We start from the raw sequence: 11,276 nt of genomic DNA, 5'->3' as shown, positions 1-11,276 counted from the left end.
TGCTTGGCTGTGCGGGCTCACAGCATTACCTGAGCCCCTTGAAGTGCTCACTTCCCCATAGAAGGGGGGGATCCCAGCACACCGTGGAACATTTCCCATCTGTGCTCCTTTCTAGGTTGGGACCGTGACTTGCAGCGTTTGGAAAGACTGGTAAACCACAGTTTAAGGATCTTGGAGTCTGGTGAAGGTAGGTTATCAGCAACCCTTTCCTAACAGAGAAATCATTGTCCAGACAAATATTTATGTGAGATTTCCTTTAAGATCCTTTGAAGTTTGATGGATTCTGGAAATCCTGTCCCCCAAATTCCTACTCCTTTTCCCAACAGCAATCCCACAGGAGGATCGCTGTCAGTGGGAGGAAGGAGCATTTAGCTGTCCATCTTCCACCCATGTGCAATGTCAGTGTGTCCTTCTGTGTGCTCTGTGCAGCTCCAGAGAAGAGCAGAGAGGGAAGGGGCCGGTCCCAGGGCTGTGCCCCGGGGCTGAGCCTTTCACAGCTCCTTTGCCTGCCCCAGGAAGACTGAGCTGCTCCTGCTGCTGCTGCCAAGCCCTGGCCTCGGCTGGGGCTGGGTTTAGAGCTGCTGGCAGCTCCAGGGAGTCCTTTCTGCCCCAACTCTCCCACAAGGGGCTCCTTCCATCCCAGTGCGGGGCCACCGCGGGCTCGTGGTCCCCCTGCCCCTGCTCCTGAGTGGAAGGCAGAGCTGAGGGAATGACTTGGAGGGCACCAATCACCCAGGGCCACTCACTGCCACTGCGGCCTGAAGGAGAATCTTCAGCAGTGTCACCGGAGCTGTTCTGTCCTGCCTTTCTTTGCAGCTGAACGTGAGGATGAAGAGGATCTGGATTCCCAACCCATAGCCATTACTGAGCCTCCGGGAGATGCTGAGGGTAGGTCAAGGCCTTTCCCTCTGGGAGAACTGCCAGCTCAGAGCCCAAAGCTTGGCCAGGGGGGCATCGCTGCAGGTGCCAGGACAGAATCGTGCATGTGTATGCCCTGGCCCTGGGCCATCCCCTCACCGCTCCTGGGGCTCAGTGCTGCCCATGCAGATCTGCAGAGATGACAGAAGCTCCTGTGGCTGATGAGTTTCAGGTGTGGCTGCAGAGAAGACTTTCCCAGGTCCTTTGGTGGATGTTGCTCGCAAGCCCATCTCCCATCACAGGGGTGAGTAGTGTGTCCCCGCTGACTCCACAGGCTGAGCATGGGTTTTCTGTGATCCATTCCTGGGAAATAGAAATATTTCTCTTAAGATCCCCTGAGAGGAAAGAACAAACATAGAGGAAGTAGTGAATCCCGGCAGGAATCCAAACATCTGGAAGAAATCCTGAGTGATCTGGAGAGACAGCATGGTGGGTGCATTTACTCCCCCTTCCCCTGGGACTCAGCAGCCAGGATCTTTCCCTGCACATCTGGACAGTCCCTGCCTGGGACTGTGGGAAGGGATCTATGGCAGCCTCGGTGCCCTGCTACTGCTCTCAGGACCTGCAGGGCTGTTTCCCAGTCTGGGCTGGCTGCAGCTTCTCCCCAGCCTCTGCAGGAAGGCATTTGCCACCAGCTGACAGGGAGCTCAAATTGCACCATGGGCCTGAGATGCCTGCAATTTCCTGCTCTCTGGGGAGATGCAGAGAGGCAGCTGTTTACTGAAGGGTGGAGTTTTGGAGCAGCTCCAAAACTCTGGGCATTTGCCTTGTCTTTATCCACCTCTTTGACAAGTATTGCTGGGAGCAGAAGAGCACAGCAGAGAGGAATTATGGCATGCAGGCTCAGGGCTTTGGGCACTGAGCAGTCCTGTGCCAAGAGGCGGCAAGGTGCCTGCAGGCCCCAGCTCTGGGGGAAACAGAGAGCGAGAACGTCCTGGCCGTATCCACCGTGCTGCCAGCTCAGCAGTGCAGCATAGCAATGGCTCACTCTTCCCATTGCTCCCAAGATGCAGCTGGCACCTCAACACGTGCCGACAAAATCTGGAAAAGCATGAGAAGAGATTTCTGCTGGGGAACATCTTGTTTGATGAAGTTGATGGCCATTGTGGCTGCTGCAGCACTTGGCCTGATGATGTGCTCTCCTGGAATCTGGTATTTCTGCATGAGAAAATGGTGAGTGTTTTGCTGATCTCATTCTCCAAGAGCTTCCTTTAAAGGCTGCTGACAGTCAGGGAAGATTCCCAGTGAGGCTGCAGTGGAGTTGTGGCCAGTCCATGGCTGTGCAAAGAACTCTGCTGAGGGTTCTGCTGCTGCCCAGTGCTTCCCTTGGCCTCTTCATTGCTGGGCCTTGTCCTGGGGGGCCGCTGGGGCTGCAGCCAGTGCTGGCTCCCCCTGAGGCTGCCTGGCCAGGAGCAGCCCCAGGGGCACAGGGCAGAGGCACAGCAAGGTGGGGAGGAGAAAGAGCGGGGACGAGATGGCCCCTGAAAGGCAGAGGCGCTCTGGGGCCCGCTCCTGGCCAGGGAGCTGCCCAGAGCCGTCCCCTGCTCGCCGGGGCCTCGAGGGGCAGCTGTCCAGCTGGGCCAAGGTGTGCCAGCCGCTCCAGCCATGCTGCTGAGCCTTGCCAGCTCTGGGCCCTGCTGTGCAGGAGGGTCCCTGTGTGCCACTGGCAGCTGGGGGCCTCAGCCACTTCTCTCTTTGCACAGTCACGCTTCTGGACAGGAGATGAAAGACAGTGGCTACACCTCACACCCAGACAGCGATGCAGCAACTTTGGCAGTAGTAAGGATGTGGTCAGCCCTTTCTAGAAGTTCTGAGAAGAGGACCCCAGAACAACCATCTACGAGGAAACCTCTTATCACCCTCTAGATCCCACTGCTTCTTCCTCTCCCCATGGGTATCCCCAAGCTGCCCTCATCCATTTTTGATCTCCCTCTGTCCCATCCCAGCCCATTCCCGAGTTATTCTGGCAATCCCAGGATCAGCCCAGAACCCTCCAGCCCCAACTGAGGCCAACATGGCCCTTCCTCTGCCCCTGAGCCCCCTGGCTCTGCCCTCTAAACAACACTGTAGGTGACCCCCCTCCCCCTGTCTGCCCTTCTTGCATTTCAATAAAGAGATGGAGCTGTCACCCCAGTGTCTGGGTGGTACCACCAGCAAAGCCCAGCCAACACCAGCCCTGGCTGAGCTCCATGGCCAGGAGCAGCCGTGGATGCCCACGGTGAGGGCAGGCAGGAGCCAGGCAGGGGCTGCTGTGACCTGTGGCGGGGCCCCGAGGGGCTGGGGGAGCCCATGCTGAGCGTCCTGGGGCTGAGGGCACATCTCCTTCAGTGGGATCATCTGGGCCTGGACATCCTCCAGTGGCATGTCCAGGAAAAGAGGGAAGCCCTCAAGAACATCTCCAGGGACACAGCCTGAGCAGCAATGCCAGCAGGCAAAACAAAGCTCCTCCCCAGTTAACACACACTTGGTAGGACCTAATTGATGGGCCACCACCAATCCAGGGTGCTGCACAGGGTCTGCTCTTCTGGGCAAGGGCCAGAAGGAAAGGGAAGGGAAGAGCTGTGTGTCCTTGGGGCCTGATAGGGCTGATGAACAGCCCCAGAGGCACAAAAACACAGCAGCACCAACACTTGATTTCCAGGGCAAAACAATTGGCATTGCTGGCCTGGGCTTCTCCATAAGGCACATGGGGGCTTTGGAGACCCCATAAGGTGCACGAGAGGCTCGGGTCCCTTGTGAGACACACAGGGATATTTTAGGTTCCCTCTGAGGCATGGAGGGCACTGGGGTCCACTTGAAGGCATGCATGAGATTTGGAATCCTATGTGAGGCATGCAGGGGGGTTGGGATCTCTGCCAAGGTGTGCAGGGTGCTGGGGGTCTCTGCCGAGCACAGGACTGAAATGAACAGGTTTCATGCCTTTATTAGTGTTCAGCTCTTTATTAAAAAGTCAGCTCGGCAGGGGGGTGTTGTAGCTTTTTCCAGTAGCTGAAGGGCACAAAGTCCCACAGAGTCTGTCCCTGGAGTCTCCGTGGCACGCTGGTAGCCGGAGGTGAAGTTGTGTCCAGCCTGTACCTGCAGTCCCAACCAGCAGACCATCCCCTCTCCTTTCCTTTCCTTTCCTTTCCTTTCCTTTCCTTTCCTTTCCTTTCCTTTCCTTTCCTTTCCTTTCCTTTCCTTTCCCTTTCCTTTCCTTTCCCTTTCCTTTCCCTTTCCTTTCCCTTTCCTTTCCCTTTCCTTTCCCTTTCCTTTCCCTTTCCTTTCCCTTTCCTCCTGGCACACTGGCAGCCAAAGGGTGGGGGGATGTGCAGAGCCTGCTGCCAAGGTCCAGCAGCAGCTATCCCTCTCCTTCCCTCCTGGTAACACCAGGAAGAGTGTTTGTTTTTCTTGTGCCTGCTTCCCACAGCCCAGTCCAATCTGGTCCTCAGCAGGTCATGGTGACAGGTCAAACACAGACTAGGGATGGGCTTCCCTTTTCCCCAAGCAGCACACCCATCCAGCCCCCTCCACTGTGCCCCTCTTTTTCATTTTGGGGTGTTTTTCATCCCCAAAACTCCCTCCCATGATTCCACTGGATTATTTTGCATCCTAGTCCTAGTTTGGGTGGGGGTGTAGGTGATTCCCAGGAGCGATTAGCTAATTAACATTTCAATGTCAGTACTTAGTTCCAGCCAAGTGTCCCAGCCAGGCTGTTTTGTTCATAACAGTCCGGCTCGGGGCTGCCGCGGCCCAGGGGCAGCCGCCGTGCCGGGACGGCTGTGGCGAGGGGCCGAGGCGGAGCTGCCCCGCCGGGTCGCGCTGCACGGGCACGGCACGGGCGGTGCTGAGCGCCGGGCAGGCGGCACCCCGAGCCCAGGGGCCACAGCCGCGGCCCTGCCTCCATCGGGGCCGGGCACAGACAGCCCCGCAGGCAGAGCGGCGGCACCGGCCCCGCTCAGCGCCCGAGGGGACGGAACCGATGCCAGAGGAGCCCGGGGGGCCCTGAGCGGGGCCCTGGCGCTGCCCGCCCGGCTCTCCCGGGCCTGTGGCCATCCCGGGCGCCAAGGGCTCGCTCTGTGCCGCGCTCTCCCTGCCCAGCGGGGCTCCGGGTCAGCACCCGGCTCCTGCCACTGCCTTGAGAACGCTGAGGGGCATTCGGGGGCGGAACTGAAACTTGCCAGGGAGAGAATTCATAGGGCACTTGTTTAGGCCTTTTACAGAGTTGTTTAGGCCCTCTTCAAGTTGAGAAACAACTTAAAATCCCAGGCTAAATCATGTGGTTTAACCTGTGGGGATTCCTTGAAGATGCTTTGTAACTCCCAGGGGTGCCAGGCCAAATCCCAGCGAGCACCAACACCCAGGAGCTCTGATGCATGCAGCAGGGCTGGCACCAGGGAAACGAGTCAACATCCCTACAGCTGCCCGCTCTGCCTGCAGGGTGTCACGCAACAGCAACGTTCCAGCAAGAACAGGCATTTTTACATCCTCAGGACGATGTGCTCTTGTGGTCCTGATGGTGGATCAGAGAGAAAAGCCAAAAGTGACAGACTAAACTTGACTGCAGGAGAGGGATGGCTCAGCAGAGGACCTGGGGACCTGTGGTGCCAGCCAGTGACCGGCCACTCGGACACAGGAGGAAGGCCCCAGACTATCACTCTTCAGCTGGGAGAGTATAAAAGCCCAAAGGTTCTTTGTTCAGGATCCGCCAGAGGCACCAGCTCAAACTGCCACTGTTCCAGCACAATAAAATTGTTTTAAGGATCCAGAGGTCCAACACTCTGCTATGGAGGACATTCCACATTTCCAGTCTTTCAGGCACTTGGAACCTTCTGATTTTGCTTTGCATGCAAGACAAATAAACCCCCAAATGTGCACAAATCACTCCTTTAGCCTTTCCGCCTTTTATTTTCAGCCAATTTTTACTTTGTTCTCTGCTATCATGTCCTTATCTTTCCAAAATTCCTGTGCCTATTTAAATCCAGCCACCAGGGATGGTGCACACATTTTTTTTAGCTCTGCAGAGATTTATCCCCAGCAATCCTGCCAACCACACACACTTCAATGTTGCAAAAACCTAACTCTGGGCTGCAGTATGTGAATCCCACTCTGGTGTGTGAGATGGCAGAGCACCAGACCAGGCACTGTAGAAGGGGCATTCTGTAGATTAGTGAAGTCACTACCAGAACTCAGTCTAGCTCTTAGAACTCTGGCACCACACCAGGAGTGGGGAGCTGCCTCGGAGCAGCACAATGTTCTGTGTTGGAAGGCCTCCACCGAGCCCAGAGGCTGCCTCAGCCCCAGCCGCCATCCTGTGCATGGTGGCAGCGCTGAGGGCTGTGGCAGGGACACTCTTCCCCAGAACTGTTTCCCAACTTTTCCTGTCCCAGCAGGGGACTTGGAAATGTTTCTTCTGTCCTGACTTGCCCTGTTTCCACCTTGTCAATACACAACTTGCTGTCTTACTCGCTTTATGCTTAGAAGGTTCTAAGAAGAAAATGAGAAACATACTGTGATTATGACACCCAAAAAGAAGGCCAGAAAACAGTACTCCATGGTGTAGGGCCTTAGAGAACGGCTATTTGGTTTATTTGACAGCAGAGTGAGGGCAACAGCTCCACCAAAAACACACTTGTCCATTCCTTGCACACTACAAGCTTTTAAACTTTTTAACTTAATGTACACATTATACTTTCCTAACCTTCATATTGCAACATGTATACTAATTACATCATTATATGAGCCCTTGTAGCACATGTGCAGTTTCTGCACGAGGTGGTCATCTGGGGATGACAGCCTGGCCAGAGAGGGAGACACGACATTCGTTTTTCACAGTGGCTTGTGAGAACTTTTACGGAGTTGCAGAAATGATGATAACTTGTTAGTATAAACAACCAGCAGGTGGTGTTTTTCTATTCTGATTTTCTGTTCTTCTTAAGGACTGTTTGTGAGAAATATGTTTTTGTTAAATAGCCAGTCAAGTAGAAGGTGTCAAAACTGTCTATAAAAGAGAGAGCTTCTGTATTAAACTTTCATCTTCTGCAATTCAGTCTCCTCGTGAGCTTGTGTAACTCTGGGCTTAATGATGACAGTTGCCAGCCTCCTGCTGGTCATTTTGGATGAAGGCTCAGAAGGCTTCCTCAGGCTTCAACTTTTTTACCTCTGTTTCTGCACATGCTTTACAAGACTGTCTGCTCAAATAGCCAGTGGTTAATTAGCCTTTTGCAGTTAGCTTGTTCTGCTAAATTTGCTGATTTCTAGAAAGTGCTTCATTCCCATCCCCTTGTACAAAGTAACTACTTCTTTCTGCACAGCTTTTTGTGGAAAATGACAGGAGACAAGCACATTTTATAATGTTCAACAACTCTCAGTTTATTCCAAGCACGTATGTACAGTTATACCCGTTATAATCAAGCTCATACACATTGCAAAATTTAAGCTCCTTATTGGTGTATCTAAAGGGGTCAACCCCGCCTTTGGGAACTTTCTATGCTTGCTTCGTTTTTTTGGGGGGACTTTCTACGTTCAGTTATACTTATCTTTTTGCTGACCGTTTTGCTGCTGGGAACTAGCTTACCCAAGGACATATGATATTGTTGCTACATCCACTATTGCTGCACTATGCAATTTTCAGCTATTGCTTCACTAACTGCACATAGTCATGGCCTCTCTCCTGAAGACACTTATCCACAAAACTCTCCACACTTCCCCTGTTTCTGTTTTGAACCATTAAATTAGTTGTCCACATCTTTGAATCTACTAGATGCTGAAGACAGCTAAACAGGCAGGGCAAGATTAACAAGAGCAGTAAAACAACAATCAAGATTCCCACTGCATACATAATAAAGGTTCTTAGACAAGGACCAATTCCTAAGCTTTTAAGCCATTCTTCTATCCCCAGACCATCTTCCTCTTTTAATTGATGAAGGCCCTGTTGTAGTTCTTTAATCTTAGCATGTATTGATACAGAATTGTCAGAGATTCATGCAACACATACCTTCAAATTCCTCACATCCATGTCCATGGGCCAATAAAAAATCAATGGCTGCTCTGTTCTGCAGTACTGCATGATTTACACTTTGTACATCCATAGCAAGCATGGCTAAAATCTCTGATGTTTTATTAAGTTCATCTTTAGCCCAGCATCCCAATTGTTCAGCTAAAACCATAGCCTTTCTGGCAGCTCCTCCCGGTAACAGGGTTGCCACTATTACCTGTTTAAAGGTACTCCAAAACTGAGGTTGGCCAACCTGATCACATTGTAAGTCGTGCACGCCACGCTTTTTTCTTGTCTTCCCTAACCTGTCCCATTGCATTAGCAAGGGCATATTAGGATGGAACAGCGCTAGTTTTCCTAGGTAACAGGGTCCCCCTTGTGGTTTTACCGGTATTCCATTCCAAGCTCTATCTCCACAGATCAAAAATACGCCTTTTGACAACCTTAAGGGTTTGGTTATCTTGGAACCATCACAGTTGGAATATAACTGTGATGCTACCCTACCTTAGTCCAGTGAAGAGTCTAGAGAAGCCCATTTTTCTCTTGGGTTATTTAAATTCTGCAAGTTCAATGGAACAAAGCTAAACCATCCTCCTGTCGAAACATTCCCTAAACTAGCATTGGCACTTCCAAAGAGATCTAATTCTTCTGGTGGAGATTGTAATGTTTCTTTAAGTGAAAGTACCAACAAACATTGCCTATAGCCATCTCTCTGAGCTTCTGTGTAACCCATGCTCTTGTCTGGCCCTTTCACCTTTGCAAAGTTCTTGCAAAGCATTTGGTTCCTTATCAACCCGCAAAATTCCTCTGGTCTCCAGACAGGAACACCTGTTAAGCAGGTGCGAAATGGACTTGTCACCCCTCCCGAGCTAAGGCATAGCAAACTTTGATTAGTCATGTTAGCCAAGGTTACCCAAATATTTTCTCTGGGCTGATTAAATTGCATTATTTCACAACAAAGATTAGTCAAAGGAACAAGATAGATTATCCATCTTATCACCCTCATGATTACTTCCACTTTGATTTTGATTTTAATGCCTGCACATTTTCAATAAGCCTATCTAACTCTAGGTCTGGATTTCCTACTATTGGTCTTCTTAAATAAGGTCTTATAGAAACCTTCACCTGCTTTTGGCACCTTGTTGATAAAATTTTTGAATTTGCCTGTCTAATCAACCTATCACGAGCGTGTTCTGCTTCCCACCTAGAAAAAGCTAATATATTTTGTTCTGGCACTTCAAATAACTGCAAAGCTAAAGCAACTCCTAAGCCTGTATCTTGTATTAAATCTTTCTTCCAAGTCTCTCCCTGTGTTGAAAGGCACAATTTCTACACCACAGATGTAGTTTCAAAAATACTTGGTCTTCCCAGTACGTTTTTCCACAACCCCCACAAATAAAAGCAACCCAACTGTTACAATTAAAACTCCCACAACCAAGGCACTCGGGATTCTTTGGTCCCGGTATATGAGCAGTCTGTAAAGCTTCAACACTCGTAACAATTGCCAGAAAAGTTGACTCTGAAGGCAAAAGTTGATCGATCACTGGGGAAAGTCCTCTTATCTCTTGAAGAAGGTGTCCCACTATGTGGATCAGCTTCTCTTCAATTCTCCTCTGATCCTGATCCGCCAGGGGGGCTGTGAGATGAATCATCCAGAGCCAGTTTGGTCCACTTCGCTGGCACCCAGAGTGAACCTGTAGGGGTGGAAACACAAAGATATCCCCTTCCCCAATATAGGACCTTTGCTGGGTTCTGCCAAATACCTGTTTTAGGTCCCTATACCTGACCCATACTTCCTTGTCCTTTTTGCTCATTTCTTTTTGTCCATAATGTACCATTGCAGTTGGTACCTCCGAATCCCCAAATATACACAAATGATTAAGAACAAAGAGCACTTTCATTAGCCTTTCCTGCACATCTCCAACTTCCCTATGTTTTTCCAAATATCTCTTCAAAGTTCCATTTGCTCTTTCTACTATTGCTTGTCCAGTGGGAGAATGTGCTATTCCTGTAATGTGCTTGATCCCCCATGATTTCAAAAACCTATCCACCCTGCCACCAATGTATGCAGGACCACTGTCTGTCTTGATCTGCTTTGGCACTCCCATTACTGCAAAACAACTACACAAATGCCTTATAACATGTAATGCCTTTTCCCCAGCTTGAGCCGTTGCCCAGAGATATTTGCTATATGTAGCTATAGTAACATGAACATATTTTAGGCGACCAAAGCTATTTACATGAGTAACATCCATCTGCCAAAGTTCGTTAGATGAAAGACCTCGAGGGTTAACTCCCCATCCCATGCCATGACCCCCATTATGATGACTACATATAGGACAAGCTCTCACTATAGAAGTAGCATCTGCATGGGATATTCCAAACTCCCGTTGTAACCCTTTTGCATTCTGATGTCAGGGTGTCAGACCCAGCCAGCAGGGGTTTAGGAGGTGTGAGTCGTGTTTGACCAACCTGGTCTCCTTTCATGCCCAGGTGACCCTCCTGGTGGATGCGGGACAGGCTGTAGATGTGTCTATTTGGACTCCAGCAAGGCCTTTGGCACTGTCTCCCACAGCACACTCCTGGAAAAGCTGCAGCCCACGGCTGGGACAGGAGCACTCTGTGCTGGGCTCAGAACTGGCTGCATGGCCGGCCCAGAGAGTGGTGGTGAGCGGTGCTGCATCCAGCTGGGGACAGTCACCAGTGGTGTCCCTCAGGGCTCTGTGCTGGGCCAGCTCTGTTCAATGTTTTTATTGACGACATGGATGAGGGGATTGAGCCTTTCATTAGTAAATCTGCAGATGACACTAAGCTGGGAGCGCGTGTCCATCTGTTGGAAGATAGGAGGGCTCTGCAGGGAGACCTGGGAGGGTTGGAGGGATGGGCAGAGTCCAGTAAGATGAAGCTTAGTGAATCCAAGTGCCCATCCCTGCATTTTGACCACAAACACCCCCTGCAACATTACAGGCTGGGGATGGTGTGGCTGGTCAGTGCCCAGGCAGAAAGGGACCTGGGGGCACTGGTCTAAAGCCAGTTAACATGAGCCAGCAGTGTGCCCTGGTGGCCCAGAAGGCCAATGGCTCCTGGCCTGGATCAGGAATGGTGTGGCCAGCAGGAGCAGGGCAGTGATTCTTCCCCTGTGCTCGGCACTGGTTGGGCAGCACCTCAAGTGCTGTGTCCAGTTCTGGGCCACCCAGTTTGGGAAGGTCATGGAGGACCTGGAGCATGTCCAGAGAAGGGCAGCAAGGCTGGTGAGGTGATTGGAACACAAGTCCTGTGAGGAACAACTGAGGGAGCTGGGGTTGTTTAGCCTGGAGAAGAGGAAGCTCAGAGGTGACCTTATCACTCTACGCTCCCTGAAAGGTGGTTGCAGTCAGGTGGGGGT

The sequence above is a fragment of the Lonchura striata genome, chromosome 34 (assembly GCF_046129695.1).
Source record: "Lonchura striata isolate bLonStr1 chromosome 34, bLonStr1.mat, whole genome shotgun sequence".
Lineage (NCBI taxonomy): Eukaryota > Metazoa > Chordata > Aves > Passeriformes > Estrildidae > Lonchura > Lonchura striata.
This window is presented reverse-complemented; position numbering follows the sequence as displayed.